This window comes from Falco naumanni, chromosome Z, assembly GCF_017639655.2.
Source record: "Falco naumanni isolate bFalNau1 chromosome Z, bFalNau1.pat, whole genome shotgun sequence".
In the NCBI taxonomy this organism is placed as follows: domain Eukaryota; kingdom Metazoa; phylum Chordata; class Aves; order Falconiformes; family Falconidae; genus Falco; species Falco naumanni.
The window spans coordinates 85136793-85153839 of NC_054080.1; positions in this window are offsets into that span (position 1 = coordinate 85136793).

Below are 17047 nucleotides of genomic sequence, written 5' to 3' on the forward strand. Positions count from 1 at the left end.
ACTGGGTGATTTGTTTTACAAGTGTGAAATCCTCGTGCAGATGTTAAAATCTTTCTGTGGGAAAAGACTGGGGCAGCGCTGGGGGCACTGGGAGCCACAGCCGCTCCAGAAAGCCCTTCCAGCTGCCAGGAGAAGGTGGATGCTGGCGTCAGCCATAGCAAACAGCAAGAGGTTAAGACACAAAAATCAGAATTCAGTAATAAGGGCAGAAGGCTGCTGCTCCTCCTGCCTTCTTCTGCTAAGGAAAACATGTGTGTGGTTTGTTTTTTTTTTTAAATTGATTGCATTTAGATGCCAGGCTGGGGCCCAACGCTGGGCACATGTTGGAGTGTGTCGCTGCAGTGGACGAGAGCCTTGCTGGGACATGAGCTGCAGAGGGGACTTTGACTGCTCTCATGTCACCCTCCAGCCACAGGCTTTGCAGGTCCAGAGGTGGACTGTCAGCACGGAGGCGCACCCAGGGAGGAGAACTCCCTTGTTTTTTCTCTTTCGCTGCTGGTCCAGGGATGCTGGGCGCTGGCAAGAGGGTGTGGTGGCTCCTGGCTTTGCTCCCCTATGGGCCACCCAAGAGCGTGTGCTCAGTGGACTTCATGGGGGGGAAAGGATGTTTCAGGAGCTGCCTCCTCGACGCCAGAGACTTGGACTTGCCACGGGCAGGGCAGGGGGCTGCCCACGCTCCCCTTCCCCAGCGACCAACGGCTTGCTCAGAGGCTCTGGCTCCCAGCTTTGGCAGGGGGCACAAGGCAAGACAATCCTGGCGGGGAGCTCTGGGGGTGCTGCAACCGCCTACACAACATGCAAAGTTACTGTCAGCCTGAAAGGGAGCATCCCCTCGTGCTCGTCGCACGGCTTTCCTGGGCTTTAGCTTAATGGGAGGCAGCTCAGGCTGCCTGACGCCTGCCCTGCCTGCTGGCAGCCTCGGGGGGGCTGCCCCCATGCACCCCTCCTCTGCCAGCCAGGTCCCACCGCGGTCCCCACACAGACCCAGGTCCTGAGTGGCCACAAAGGTGTCTCAGGTGGGTATGTCCTAGGCACCAAGCCATTCCTTTATCTATTTATTTGTTTATTCCTCTCTAGCTTGAGTGAGACCTCCCCTCCATATCTATAAGGAATTATCAAATAAAACACACTTCACATTAAATCAAAGGAACATTTCAACGGCCAGATTTAATAACACAAAATAAAGTCTTGTGGAAACCCACACACAGCTGTGGAAACCCCAAAATAAATCAATTTTCAAGTGGCTGTACAGGAGCCAGGGAGCAATTTTTTGAAATTGCTTTTTCCTAATATAAAAAACTCCTGCCCAAGGTTGTGCTGCAAATGGGAAAAGAACATGCTCATTTTCTTATCAATATGCTATTGTAAAGAATAATAATCAGTCACTCCAACTTCGCTATCATGGGTTTTACATCTATTCTTCTGTTACCCCTAAGTAGATGGCAAAGTGGAAGAATTAATTAACACAAGATTGGATTAGGGTGCATTGATTTACAATGTATTTCAGACAAGTATGTGTGATCAGAGCAGAAGAACATATTATAAATAAAAGGAGGGGTGTGTCATTAAGGCATCTGATTTGCTTCCAAAGCTTTATAATTTAACTCTGTGAAGGCAGGGGCACTGCAGAGGGGGGAGAAAGATGGAGCGAGCTACGTCCAGGGAGATGCAGGACCTGACCTTGGTCATTGTCTTTGAGAACTTGAGTCCTAAGAACTGGAAAGACACCAGAAATTGAGAACATGGAAAGCAAGATTTCCATCTTTAAAATTAAAAAGAAAACAAAAGAAGAGCAGAGATATTATGGAGCCATCAGCTCATCATCAAGTCGCAGAAAAGTACTGGAGCCATTAATCAAAGAATTTTTAAGTATATGGAACAAGGAGATGAGTAACAACAAATATGCATTTGTCACAAATAAATCATGTCAATCCAATCTAATTTCATCCTGCAGCAGGGCAGCAGGCCTCACGCGTGGAGGAGAAGCTGTGGATGTCATATGTCTGTGCTCTGGCAGGGTGTCTGATTCGACCCCACTGAGGGAGCACAGCCCGGGGAAAACACTATGGAGCAGGTGGAGACGGGAGGATCATCCCCAGGGATGAACTCAAAGACTGTCAGCATGGGAGGATGGATCCAGCAAGGTTCCCAACCGTGGGGCGGTGCGGGGGAAGCAGAGCAGGAACCGTGAGCCAGGAAGGCAGGGTTAGAACTGGAAATGACTTTCCCAGGTCGGAGACAGGGGCTGGACCACAGGGGCTGGTGGAGGGCAGGACGCTCCGGGTGCCGAGGCCGGGGGGATGCAGGAGCATCTGGTGGAGCTGTGGTTGTGCAGCGGCAGGAGCGGGGATCCCCGGACCCTGTGCCGAGCACAGCCTGGCGCTGCCCTCCTGGGGAGAAGGAAAAACCCACGCTGAGCTCTGCACGGAACTGCGCTCCTCAGGCACAGGGAGAAATCCTCCCTCTCCCCTGGGCACTGGCAAGTCCTTCCGCTGGAGAAGGGTGTCTGCTTTGGTGTGCTGCACCTCAGGGGAGATGTGGAGCAGCTAGAACACAGCAATGCACTGCGCATAAGTTGTGACCCGCAAGGACAGACCGCACGAACCCCTAACCCAGCCGCTTGCTTCCCAATACATAAAAAGACTGAAGGAGGAAAAAAAAAAAAGTTTGTCTCCCCTCTCAATTTATGTATTTATTTTACACTGTTTTCTCAGCCACATATTCTTCTTTGGTTTCTTTCAACACCCATTGTCTCTCTGGAGCAGCCAATTTCGTGTTGGGCAATCAGGCTTTTATACAGCAGCATCTGAGGAGATCTGGAATGAAAACATGGCAAGGCAGGGCGACACATGGGGCTCGGCCAAGGGGGAAGAGACCTGTGGAGAATTCATGGCCCTGCCTGTATTTTAAGACTTGCTGGATTTCAGCAGACCCATCCCGATGCTGTCAGAGGGTCCTGGTCCCCACACCCCCCAGCTCCACCACGTTGCAGCTCAGAGCCCAAAGCCCAAGCGCTCAGCTCTGCCGGTAGCCTGGGCCAGGCACCTTCCAACCTGCACCAGCATTCCCAGTCTCTGTGCAGGATGGGACTTTGCCATTTGGGGGGGTTGAGGGCTGCCTGTCTCTCTCTTTCTGGGGGGCTGCCTCAGAGCTGGCGATGCTCTGTCCCCCCAGTCCAGTGGCCACCACTGGGTCTCTGGTGGGCAAGGCACTACCTAATGCTTTGCATGTGTTCATGCTCTTGCAAAGAGGAAAACTAAAAAAAAAAAGGAGACGAAAAATAGATTGCAAGGCGCTTCATTATCCCCCCTTCTCACACTCCCACCCCTGGAATTTGTGGTTTCTTTAACTGGGTCTTTTTTCTCCACATATCCCACATGGTCGCCAGTGCTGTGATACATCTGTATGGGAATATGCTAGTCACATTCAGCTTTTAATTACATGATATGTTAAAATGTTATTCATATCCCAAGAGAGTTGTTCTTTCTACTATAAATATAGTCTCTTACATGTTTCCTTTATGAAGCAATTTCTGGAGTAAAATGGCTGGAAATATCCTTACTCATGCTATGGTTTTATGCCTACAAAGTCTTCATGTGATGGCAGGAGCATCAACGTTTGATGTCAGACACTTCTGATCCATCGCTTGAGGAAGGCTACTTGGCTATTTCAGAAAAAATCTCACGTGAGCAGCCTGTGGGAGCCTCATCCTTCTCCAGACACATGCATTTTAGTCGGCACATTTATAATTACCGTAAGCCGGGGTACCGAGGACGGGTTGTTAGGTTGTTAGGCTCTGCACCCAGCAGCCTTGTCGCCTGGTCCCTACAACTTGGTGTTTAGTCACCATTAAATAGGTGATTTCACCTCCCCAGCAGCAGACATCTGGTTAGATTCAGTGAGTAAAACGTTCAGCGGAGACAGAGAAGCCGGGTCAAGCTCAAGCTCACTCTTAGCTTATATATCATTGCCCCGCTGAAATCAAGGGATTTGGCCCACAAGTGGTTGACCTACAGGCTGATTGCCTACGCTAATCCCACCCTCACAAGTCCACAGAGAACCACTTATAGTCTTCTATAGGTGTCTTGCAGTCAGCCACCATTCAAACCCTGGTGACAATTAATTTCTGCACATGTAGATAAATAAAAATTCTGTCTTTCTATATACCCTCTTACCTATGTATTCCTGCACTTTAAAGACAAAGTGCTTAAGTAGCCTAACAAGCAATTTGCTGCTGCAAGTTTCTGGCCCTCAGCATCTCCCTGCTCCGCTGCTCCAACAGCGCGCCTGGATCCGGCCAAGCCAGGCACTACAGAGTTGCACCAGACACTTGGACGAATGCAGTGGGTGCAGCGGGTGCAGGCTGACAGGTGCTGAGCAAGCCTGCATGCCTCTCTGCGGGCAGCCCCCATGCAGGTGCTGCTCCATGAGCCTTCCTCGCAGAAGCCCGCGCTAACTGGGACCAGCCCCTGATGACCAGCCCCGATGCACCAGCAGCACCAATGCAGCAGCAGCAGCGCGGGTGCAGCCCGCTCCTGCCCTTCATTCCTTGTGCCCTCACAGCCGGACCCCCGCCGCGGGTCAGGGCACGGTGGCAGTGCCCAGCAGGGACCCCTTGCCCGACACCCTCCTGCCAGCACTCATCCTGCCCCCAGCAGCCTCGGGGCAAGTGTGAGAGTGAAGCGAGCTTTAAGCTGGACAAATCTCACAGCTCTACCAACTAAGACCAGATTTAGATAAAATAGGAACAAGCTGGGCCGCAGAGCCAGGAGTTAAGACAAATGTAAGACAAACCCTTTGAATCCAATTCCGACTTTCTCGTAAAGTTCCCCCCGAAATCAATGGCTGTGGCGGACAGGACATTTGTTTCCCATTAGCTTTAATTGTTGTTGATGTTTCTGCGCTCCTTGAGTCCAGGCAGGATGAGAGACAGGCACCGGCAGGGCTGCACATCAGGCAGCCAGCTTTGGGGTGCATCGCTGGCCCCCATCAGGAAGGAGCTCGCTGGGGATGCAGACGCTTACAGTCATACTGAGCCCGTGCGCACATCACACCTCTCACTCTCTGCTTTAGATCAGCCCCCAGCACGGGGCTGTTGGTTCTTTGGGTTTTGGGGTTTTTTTTTCTGCCATTTTAAAAATCAAGGTTGACAAAATTAAGTATTTGCGGTTGTGGATGAAGGAAAAAATCTGCTAGATGCTTCAGGCCAGGCTCACCTCTGGGGTTGGGAGAATTACTCTTTGAACTGCGGATGAACTGTTCGATATTAGCGGTGTGTCTTAGCTGGTATTTTTATTCTGAGCCTAGCCCAGGCCCCTGACCTTACCCTGGGGTAACTGGACTTTGGGAGCTGTCACCTGACCTTGCAGTGCTGAGAGAAGGCAGACTGGCTCTGCTGCCAGTGACTACACTTGGCCCTAAACCACCAGGATCTTTGAAAATGCACTTTAAACCTCCCCCCAGTTAGCAGGATATAACTCAAGGGCATTTTTGGTCCTTATTGATTGCTACCAATAAAATATATTTTCCCTTTGGGAATAGTGACAGTCACCTGAAGCGTTGCTGAACAGCAGCTCCAGATTCTTGGATTCCCTTGAGAGCAAGACGTGGTCTGATTTGCACACACACACAAAAAAACCCACCAAAACCAAACAAAAACAACTTAGAAATGGCTCTTACCTTGAGGTAGGAGCACCACAACCACATAGACCCACTCCCCAGGCTGCCAGAGAGCCAGCAGTGCTGCCCACACTGCCTGGGACCGATGCTTGCCTGCACACATCCCAGCAAGGCTTTTGGGGATGCTCTGCTTTTTGCTTACTCACCCGCTCCTGCAGCACCACTGGCTCCATCCCCTCCTTTCTGTTCTCCATGTCCCCACCTCCCTTTCCAGTCATCACCCTTCCTTCTCAGAGCCCTTCTCCATATGCAGTGCACCACCTGCCCACCAGCCCCGTTGCCCTCCAAGGGTCTTCTTGCTGCCTCTTGGGATGCTCCAGTATCCCTCTGCCCTGGCCTCCAGCTCCTCTCCTTAACATCACCCCCCAAGTTGCTACCAGACCTTTCCTTCAGCCTTTGCCAACACACTCAGGGCTTGGAGAAAGGGTCTGAAAAGAGATGAAAATTTTACAAACCTTTAAAAGAGTCTTTCCCTGGCAAACTCGATGTCTCCTTCGCTTCACCCTTGCCCCTCATGCTTCTCCCTGACCACCCCAAGCCCCACTTCATCCCAGTACCCCTGTCCCCACTGCTGTGCGGCATCTCCTAAGAGACTTGATGGTTGGATTGATGACCACAGTTGGACTTCATGATCATGATTGGACCTGCTGATCTACAGTTGCAATTGATGATCATGGTTGGACTTGATGATCTTAAAGGTCTTTTGCAACCTAAATGATTCTATGATTCTAAGATCCAGGAGTAAGCCTAACTCCAGCCCTTCCAACACCTCCTCTCCTGACCTGTGGTCCCAGCCTCCTTCCCCAAACCCTCCTGTCTGACCTGGGTCCCCCTCAGCTGACAACCACGTACAGGGTTGGGCTGGCTGAGCACAGCCCTTTCTCCCCATGCAAATTTCTGAATAAGTGGCAATCTTCTAGACTGATGTCTTCCCTACTTTTCATTTCCTGAGTTGTTTTAAGAACTTGCACCTGTGTAATAACTGAATACCAGGTTAAAATTGATACCAGCCTTCCAGAAGGTTGCTTGACCCACCCTAGCTTTAAATGCAATCTTTGAATGGATAAATTTTAGACCTTAACACATATTTTCTCCCTTGGAAATATGCCATATGTTTCTGACATATCGGAAAATACTGGATAAAGATTAATAAGGAATAAGGCTGCACCACTATCAGACTTCCTTAAACGAGTATTTGCTAGTAAGTCACTGAAAAAGGAGACAGGGCGAGGGCGAAGGGATGGAGGAAAAGGGAGTAGAGAATGATAATGCACTGCACAGCCACAAACCCCAAATCCATTTTCCTCACTAGGTCCCCCTAGAAACAGCATGGTGGGAATGCAATACCCCAAACACATCAACATGAAAGGGAGTGTGCTGGAATAGCCTGGCAAAGGTGGTCCTGCAGCCCCTGACGGGGTGTGAGGCTTCATTGGCAGCAGAGCTGGCACCACAGCAAGCACCAGGATTCAGCCTTCCACAGATGTGCTCCAAGGGTGCTGACGGCTCCAGCCAGAAAAACCCTGGGGTGCACGTATCCCATCAGTTCTCCCCGTGTAAAAATAACTCCATTAAACTGGAAAGCTCATCCCATTAGGGAGGTTCATCAATGGAGTGAATCTGTCAGCTGACTTGACAGCTCCGAGGTGGCCGCTGCGTGTAACCAGTGGCCAACACTCAGATTGCACCTAAAATCTGCTGCGCCCCGGCCAGGGTGCGGCTCTTGGGTGCTGAGCCAGCACCCCTGGGAGCAGCGGTGCATGCCGGGGGAGCCAGCCCAAGCAGGGCAGAAGGGATGCTGCTGGGTCACCAACCCAACCCCATGACAGGACCCTGACATTCCCACAGGGAGGCAGATGAAGAAACTTCCTCATTTTGCATGTTATTGTTTTTCTTTTTCTTTCTTTATTTTCTTTTTTTCCTCCCCAAGTTTTTCTAAAGAATGAGAACCAAAAGCTGTGGGCACTCTGCTGGGGCTGGCCAGCCCCAGCCGGCCTGAGCAGCCACCGAGACAATACCCGGGGCTGCACAGGGCTGTGGGAAAGGCAGCACAGGAAGGAGCCAGGGACGGGGACCAGCCCCAGCTGCAGCGTCTGCCAGCACCATGGCCCTGCAACCCATCACACTGGCACGGAGGGGCTGAGGGGGGCATCAGGCTGATGGACCCACCAAAATGAACCCATAGAGGCATTGCCTGCAAAAGCCGCAGCCTCCTAAGGAGAGCAGATATCTGGTCTTCTCCAAACCAGGGCTGACGGGAGCTGGCATAATTGAATGTGTCTAAGAGACGGCTCTCTCCACCAAGTAACTGATCAATTTATACCGAGTCCCTACTGCTCAGAAGACGATAGCATGAAGCCCTGGCAGTAGGTCTCCAGATTTTTGGCTCACCTCCATCACAAAGCCCCAGTTTGATTGGATAAGCCTATTTAAAAAAAGAGCTAGAATGACTAAACACAAATTAGAAATTGTATGATATAATTTCTCCTGCTAACAGCGCATCAGAGGGATGCGGGAAGATGCTTGCTCAATACATAGGAAGGAATGTCTATGAGAAATTAGTCAGCAGCAGCAAAATGAATACACAGTTTTCTCAATAAAAGCTGACTGCTTATTTATCCATCTGGGATGAATTTATATGCTTTGTGCAGAGGAATGAGCAGCAAGGGGCTGATTGGAGCCTGCATTCCTATGCAATATGTCTAATTCAGTGCTCTGTGTTAGTCTGCCCTCACGGTCTGAGCAGAAGCTTGAAGGTAGAGATGCTGCAGCAAAGCAACAATGAGCTTTCCATAAAAATTAGAGGAATCATGCAAGAAAGAAGGTTTTGGTGGGTTGAACCACTTGCAACATGTTTCACGAAGGGACTCCGAGCTGGCCAGTGGCTGGAGTGAGTGGCAAGGACAAGGTGCTGTGCGAGGGGTATGTGTGTCCCAGGGGCAGTTCAAACAGAGTAAAGGTGCTAAACTTCAAGGCCCGCATTTCTGAACAGACATAAGCCAAATCCTGACGCCCTGCTGCAAAAATACCCATTCCTTGCCTTGACGGGTCCTCATCCCCTTGGCCAAAAGCATCCCTATGAAACCTGGCAGGAAGAAACTAATGCGCAGTGCAGGGGAAAGAGAAGAAAGTGTGCAGAAGTGAAGTCATGGGCTTTTGGCTGTTATATGAGTTCCTTTTCCAGAGAGATTTCACAGGCAATAAAAAGGGACGACTGGATGAGTTATCTGAAAATAGAGACAACTCTATTGGAAACACTCTTTCAGTCCTGAGGCTGTTTTTTTAAATGCCCTAAAAAACCCAGTCAAGCTTTTCTTTATAAACAAATAAAGCTGGTCTGTAACCAGGTGAACACAGCACTTCTTTTCATCTTTACCAACATGTTGGTTTGCTTCTTCACCGTCCTGGGATCACATCATTATTTTTGCAGTACTCCTTGTCACCCAAGCTCCATCCACTGGGTAAGCCCTTCCAGGGGATGCTGCATTCCAGTTTGCTCCATCACTAGTGTTGTAGCAAGTAATCATTTTCCTTCCCCTTACTTGAATGTCACACTCAGCCCCAGGTAACCATTTAGGATCCATTTACAGAATAACCTCAAGGCACCAGGACAGTATTTCTAGCACAGGGATGCACGACGGTTAGTGCTTGGGCTGTAAGGATGAATAACTGACTGTAAAAACCCAACAGTACTTGGCAGATCCTCAGCTGGTGTAAGTTATCATACCTCCATCAACTTCAAAGATCATTGACTTCAATGAAGCTAAGACAATTTACAGCAATCGCAGATCTGCCTCTAATTATGCCGGCTCTGATGCTGTAATATCCTGAGCTTCCTTGAATCCAACAGACTTCCGACCGACAGCATTAAACAGCACCGGGGCCGGATCCCTGCTGCCCATGCAGGGCTGCCGCCACCTGGGAGGCACAGGAGGGAGAGCAGGAGGCAGGGCAGGACCTTTGGCATCTGACAAAGCCCAGCTCTGCCGCAAACCCTCCCCTCAGCAGCCTGGCGCAGGTTTTCTCCTGCCACGTATCTGGTCTGCACCATCATCCAGTTCAGCTTGCTCCCAAGTGTTTGAGCTTTCCCCTGTGATGTTTCAAGAGCACTATTAATTCATTATTATTATTTTTTTTTTTTAGAGCCCAACTCTTTTAATCCAAACCACATTTTCAAAAACAAGCCGTTACATATTTGCTGTGTTTCTTTTCCTGAAATAAATTTTGCACGCCAGATCCTCTTCAGCTGTAACTCATAGGAGCTGTCGCGCAGTTAAAACAAGTTGGTGTCCTTCACACCAGCCTTCTGCTCTTCACCCTCTGCAAAAATCCTGCCCCTCTCCCTCGGAAGAGGCATGCCTTCTGCTGGTAGGCAAACTTTTTCCAAACATTTTCATCACTGTGCCAGCAGATACAGAGTTCCAAGAGGTAGGCCGTTTACATTATGGAGTTCAGCTGCTCAGCCTTGTGCCATGGGGCAGGGGGAGCTGGGTGCGAGGGGGTCCCACACCAGGTACCAACTTGCCTGTGGCATGGGGAGGACACAGGGACACTGAACTGCTCCCATGATGGGGAGGTTATGGAAGGGCTGGGAGCACTTCACAAGGTCTCTCTAGACGTTTAACAGATCTTACTTATCATGCTCCAAATCCGATGGTCTTATTTCTCAGCTAAAATAAGTTCAATTGACAGAAGATAAGACTGGCTCAGCAGTCTTGCTTTTTTGTTTCCATTAATCTCTGATTAATTTTAATGATCTTTCAGACCCTTTTATTCCACATTATTCAGGAATTTTACATAATCTTTGCATCTAAGTGTGGCTCCATTGCTTTTAATCCACACTGATATTTTTGTCTTCCCTTGGTGCTCCTCCATGTTCCACTGAAGCTTGTGTTGTCACCTGCTTGTTTTATGGGGTTCTTGCCTTTAATTTTATTACAGGCTCTGCAATAGTCTTAACAGGCAGTAGGAATTTATGATGGTCTTGGAAACCAAAGGCTAAACTCAGCTCCCCTTCCCCTCCCCGGCTGACAGCAGTTTTGGAGGGCACAATCTGACCCAGCACACACGCTCGGGAGAGGGATCTTCCACAGCCTTGTACTAATCCTTCTTCAGCTGCAGCAAGGCCTGGTGTTATTTGCTAATTAGATGCATTTAGTGTGCCACTGAGATGAAGGGCACCGCTGTACAGGTCTGCCATGGCTGCAAGTCCCCATGCCCCAGGGTACCAACCTGTCCTTGCCTGTGCTTCTCCCGGAGGGGCTGTTGCTCTCCCCTATGCAGGCTCAGCAATCCACATGGAAAATTGTTTTCTCTCCTGCTGCCCCATATTTTTTAATTCACCCAAAAATTGTTGGGCATCACTTGGCTTCAGCCTCCCCGCAGCTAAACCCCAGGGAAAACCCAAAGGTGAGCACAGCCCATCTCAGTGAGATTTGCCTCCTTGGCACATCTCCCTCCAACAGCTCTAGTTTCTAGGGAAAAAAGTAAAATTGAACTTCTTAGGCTTTTAAAGTCTCCTCCAGCTCCTGGTCAACCTCCTCATTGTCAGAGGGATGATTGAGCTCATGGCCAGCCGAGCTGCAGTGGCCTCCAGCCCAGCAGCCGGGGGGCTGGCTGGGTACCACCGATGCCACAGGTCAATACAGACAGCTACGGGTGCCGCTGCTGGGAGGGATGGACGATGCCAACACCAGCCCCCAGGGAGGCAAGCACAACAATTAACACAATTAACACCAAGTGCAAACATTGCTTTCAAACTGAATCCCTAGGTCAAACATGACAGCTTAGGTCACAACTAAGGCAAAACCATCACCCAAGCATCGAGAGAGGGATGCCCATGAACCTCACACCCCACATTGGGGCACTGCTGCTGCGTGCCAGCACTGAGACCCCAAGAGATGGTCCTCAGATACTGGGGAAGGAGCTCTGCTGAAGGACACGGCATCAACCCCCAGAATTACCCCGGGGGGGGAGGGCCTCACACATGGCTTTACAGTTGCTGCAGCTGACAAGGAGTAGGCTTTGATTTCTGCATCACGCCCGGCTCAAGCAATGCAACCCCAGCCCCAAGTCCCTTCGGGAGCCCTGTCAGAAGTGAGGGAGCAGTGCCAGCCCTTGGGCACGCCAGCAGCCAAGCAGGAAAATCCCACCGCACACAGAGAAAGCCTCCGTCTATCGAAACCCCATTATTTCAGAAGGGTTTTTTGACAGGTCCTTGCTCATTTCCACAAATACGCACTGCCATGATCTCCAGCGAAGCCTTGTGATCCCCTGTGCTGCTGTGGCTCCAGAGGGTCAGCCCAAAATCCCATGGATGGAGTTGGGGATGCCTGGGGAGTCACACTTCATATTAATACTGCCTAAAATGGTTCCAACACAATGTAAACACTAAATCTCTTTTTCCACATCCATATGGGCAAAAATGAGGATTTATCTTGACTAAACACTAGTGTTTTCTATCACTTTTTATTCCACCTGTGCTGGGTGTTCATGTGTACATATACATACACAGGCACACACCAGAGTCCCCAGGATTTTAGTTCTGCCTTCCAGGACTTACATATTTGCTCTTACAAACCATTAAATCCCATCGGCTTGCTGGGGATGCAGGGTCACAGGCGATGCCAGCCCACGCGTGGGGCTCAAACATGAGCAAAAAGACAATGACACCTCAGAGGATGAGAACACATAACACTATGGGGATGCTTCACCCCCAGACTGGAGTCTGGATGCTTCTGGTGCAAAGACTTTATTGCCAAAGTTGCTGAGGCTGAGCCTTTGCCGTTGCTGGTGGCAGGGGACACAAAGCATGCACGAAGTGTCGCCCGCTCAGCTGCAGCAGGCAAAGCAGTGCCCAGGGTGTTATGCAGCTCCAGACCAACAGCTTGAGGCTGCCATACAATCGATGGGAGTTGTCCCCCTCCACCCCCCACCCCTTTTTACAAATGAGATTTTTCTCTTTGGATTAGAGCATTGCTAAGCCCCCTGGCCCAGCATGCCCTACATTGCCAGTGCTGGTCCTCACTTCTGAATCCGGCACCCAGGTCTGGGATAACGGCTGCTGTGGCTGTGCAAGGAGGGTGGGGACCTTCCTGGCGTCTCGCTAGTGACTCACTCCTCTGGCAAAGTTAAAAAACCGACAGCAACAAAATAGTTCTGGCCTATTTCAGATGAGTTAATCCTCTTTAGGACTTCTTTGAAGCTCAGGCTTACAGTTATTTAGTGCATTTCAGTAAGTATCTGAGCCCTCCCCAGCACATCTGCACCAAAGTTTGGTTTGTGCCGGCTTTGGGCATGGGGATGCTTTGCTGGGCTTCTCTTAGAGGTAGATTGGAATTTAATTTGCAGTGCTACTTCCCCAATGCTTTTTTTTTCTGATAGAGGCACTGAATATTTGACAACAAATTGTTTCTATCAATCTTACACTGCTATTAAAATAAGAAAGAGATCCTAAAATGAGATTTTGGTTATTTTTGGAATAGACGGCCACGTGTGAGTGTTTCTGTCCTGCACCTTCGCAGCTCGAGCCCCATGGCAGGAGCTGGGTATGGTCTTTGCTGCTTCACCACAACCAACACTGTTGGTGCTGTTCCCTGCCAACACCAGGAGCACGTCTATCCAGCTGTGCCAGGGAGTGGATTTAGAAGAAGTCCCCAGGATTTCTCTTATAAATACCAATATTGGCTTAGTGGAGTAAAGAAGATAAACGAGTCCTAGCTAAAGATCTACCCGAGGTATTTAGCACTTCTGGAGGGATGCCAGGGCTTCAAGTACCAAACCGTAACCTGCAGATGGAGTGATGAGCTAAACCCGGGGCTCTGCCTCCCCCCAGCAGACACAAAGCGCCCAGCTGCCCCACTGCTCAGGGCTGGGCAACCCCCCCCCCCAGCTTCACCTCCAGCATCTCAGGTCCTTACAGAGGTGCACCCACCAAAACACTCCTTTCGCTACCGAAGCAGCACTACACAAAAACCACCAAGGCTCTAAGCCACCCACAGTATCACAGGAGGGCTCCCCAGTCTTGCAGCCCCACTGCTCTGTAGCGGGGACAGCCAACTACAATCCGATTAACACTAGATTACAACAGAGTGGGTTTTTAAGAGCTTAAAAGCAGCTCATGCTACAGAAATGTATCTGATCATATAAGCAGCGGTATTTGAGAAAAATCAATGCCTAGAAACAAACAGAAAATTTTCAGCATTCCTTGCCAAAAGAGCTATTTACTGAAACAGAAACTTAGCAACCCATTTCATTAGGCATCAGTTTGTTTTCACAGAGACTCCTGTGGGTCAGGAAGGACTCAGCACCTTGCATCACCCTCTGCAGGAGATCCCTGGGTAACCCTAGATTACTATTACCAACTGTCCTACCTGAGTCTGGGCGGCCACCACCAGTGTTTCATCATGTTCTCACCGAGCTCCCACAGGGTTCCAGTCTGTCCCAGGGTCACCACGCTGCTGGGCAAACACAGCAAGTTGTGCAGCAAAACACAGCTTGAACCCACCTTCAACAACCAGTCACCTCCCACCCAGCACCCTTCCCAGCTGCTTTTCCTCTTAAAAAGCCTCCCAAATGCAGACGGCCTTGCCTTTAATTGGTTGGTTGGCTGATTGATTGATTGATTGATTTATCGATTTTTACAAACACACCCAGGAGCCACTCCCAGCACCCAGGGAGCCAGGCAGCTTTTATCCACCACTTCTACCCATGCTGCTGCTTCAGACCTGATTGGTTCACCCAGCTGCTTTATCATCCCATCCCAATCCCATCCTCTCCCACAGTTTTGGGCACTGCTACTTCTTCGCAGAAATCCTGTGTGTGCACGTAGACTTTGCAGTATTACAAGCACCTCCCCTGTTTCCAGATGCAGTTCCCCAGAATGAGCATCCCAGGGATGCCAGGTGACAGCCAGTGATGGGCGCCATCACCACCACAGCTGGTGGCCACAATAGTGGTTGGGATGTGCCCTGGGGGGGTTCTGGTGCCCACCAAGCAAAGTCTCCCTGAGCTAAACATCACCATGCGGTGGCCTGGGCTATGGGACCCTCCCCTGGATGGCTGGTGGGCAGCACAGGCTGCCTGGTCCTGCACCAGCCCCTGGGTAACCACGTGCGGCTAGGCTGGTTGAAGCGTGCAGCGGGGCAGTTTGCAGTGCATAGTTTACAACCAGCATCCTCTGAGGAGGCAGAATCCCCAGCCTGTCCTGCCTGCAACCCCCACACACCTCTGCAAAGCCCCCTGAGGCTGCTGCCACTGCCCTGATGGCTTGTCGGTGGGGGACCTGCAGCAGCTCACCCACCAGCTGGTGCGGGCTGAGTCCTTCTAGGATGCGAGGGAGCTCAGGCAGGCACACTGCAATTTATTTGCAATTTATTTATTGTTGCTCTTATTTTTGGCATCAGAAAGTGCAGTTGTTGTGAAAGCCATCGCTGCACGGGTGGCCCGACTGTCTGGGGATGTGCTCTCTGACATCTGGGGAGCTGTTTTCTGCAGATAGGAGTGCCAGGAACATTAGGTCTTTCTCGTAATCACTGGGAAGAAGCAATGGCAATCTTTTTTTCTAGCTATGTTCAGAACACCAGCATCAAGCCACGGGCCAGAGCACTTGTTCTGCAGCGTGGTCCGCTCCCCTGGATGCTGGGTGCCATACACTGCTCCTAGGCAAGCCTGGAGCCTCCCCTTCCTGTTGAGTACATCAGAACTGTTAGCCAAGCCCAAAGGTGCTTTTCACGCTCCCCTTGCACATATGTAAATCAGCGTCTGCCAGTGATGGGCTAAAGCCATAGTTTTTGGGGGACACCCTGGGGTGTATGAGTCTAAACCACCATGTACTTCACTCTTGGGCAGAAGGGCTTGTCTTCAAAGATGGTCCATGCCACCAAACTGAAGAGTGCTGGGCTTTAAAGAAGCATGGGGAACCTCAGGGCCAGCAGCAGTTTGCATCCAAGCATGAAAGGACAACCCTGCCTGAAAGGCTTTGTCCTGGTGGTCCCTCGCTTGCACCCACATAAGCAGGTTTGAGATCTTAAAACCACAGAGTAACTGAGAGCAGGGGAACCGACACCGTAGCCTCAGCATTGTTTGCAAAACAAAATAAAACTACCCTCCCACCCCCCACCCCCACCCAGCATGTCCAGAGAAGGGGGGGCTTCACAGCAAAGGGGCGCAGGGAGGGAGCCCAATGGTCTTCTCTGGCTCAGAACGGGGGTGAGGCTCCCTGTGACCCCCTGCAGCCAGGCTCTGTGTCTGAGCTCCAGCCAGGAGGACACAGCGGTTTTGGTCCCAGTGCTCACACTTTGAACAGATTTACAAGCTCGAGACACTTAATATGTATTTACTGGCTACCAACATAATTGCGGCATAATTGTGTACGAGATCAGGCCAACTTTCCTAGAGCTGTCAGCCACGGGACAGAGTGGGATGCTTCCTCATCCAAACTCTATCTATAGAGACACCAGAGGAATGAAAGCCATTCTTCCACCCTTCAGCTCTTCTATTCTTTTTCAGAAGAAATTTGGAGCCCCGTAGCTTTAATAGTCAACAAGAATGCTCAAGCTCCTCATAACTGAATTACCAGCTGAATGTCCTGCTGAAAGTGTGGCTGGGCTGCTGTCAGTGGCCATGTCTCCACCGCAGGCACCTCTCTGCACGGTGCTTGGATGGCAGGATGCTCCCGGCCCCCCTGTGCACCTTGCCCTTGCCAAAGCACCTTTGTTTTCTGCAAGTGGAGCAATAACGCGAGTGAGCCGGAGAGCGGCTCTGATGCCCAAGGGAGGGCATGGCACGGGCTGGGGCTGGGCAGCCGGTGCTGGGCTGCCCGTGCTGCCTCCTCCTCCATCCCTGCCCACCGGCGGCTCGCTCCAGCCATACTACGCCTGGGATGGGGCCGGCGGTGCCGGGGGTGCACAGCAGTATGGTAGAGAAGGATGCATGAGGCGGGTGGATCCGGTGGTGGCTTCAGAGCAGGCAATGCAGGCAGCAACAGGCAGCGGCTCCTGCTCGGTCCAGGCTGGCGGTGCAGGGAAGGAGAGGTCTGGTGGTTGCGGATGGAAGTGGGGGTGTGGGCTCAAGGGTTGCAGATGTTCCTCCAGAAGGAATGGAGAGTCAGCAGGGCTCATGAAGGCCTCCCCGGGCTGAGCTGTGCCCAGCTGCCAGGCACAGGCTTGATGAGATGGCCCCGAACCCCAGGTCTCCCCAGGGAATTAATCTGAGATTATTTTCTGCCTGAAAAGCCTGAGCACCCTCCCCCAGGAAACACCACGGAGCCAGTGTCTGCAGATATTTAAAAGGACCTACTATCCTGCTCAGGAAGGAAAACTCAGTTAAACACGTCATTTCATTTGTAACACTCAAAGAGACCAAACTG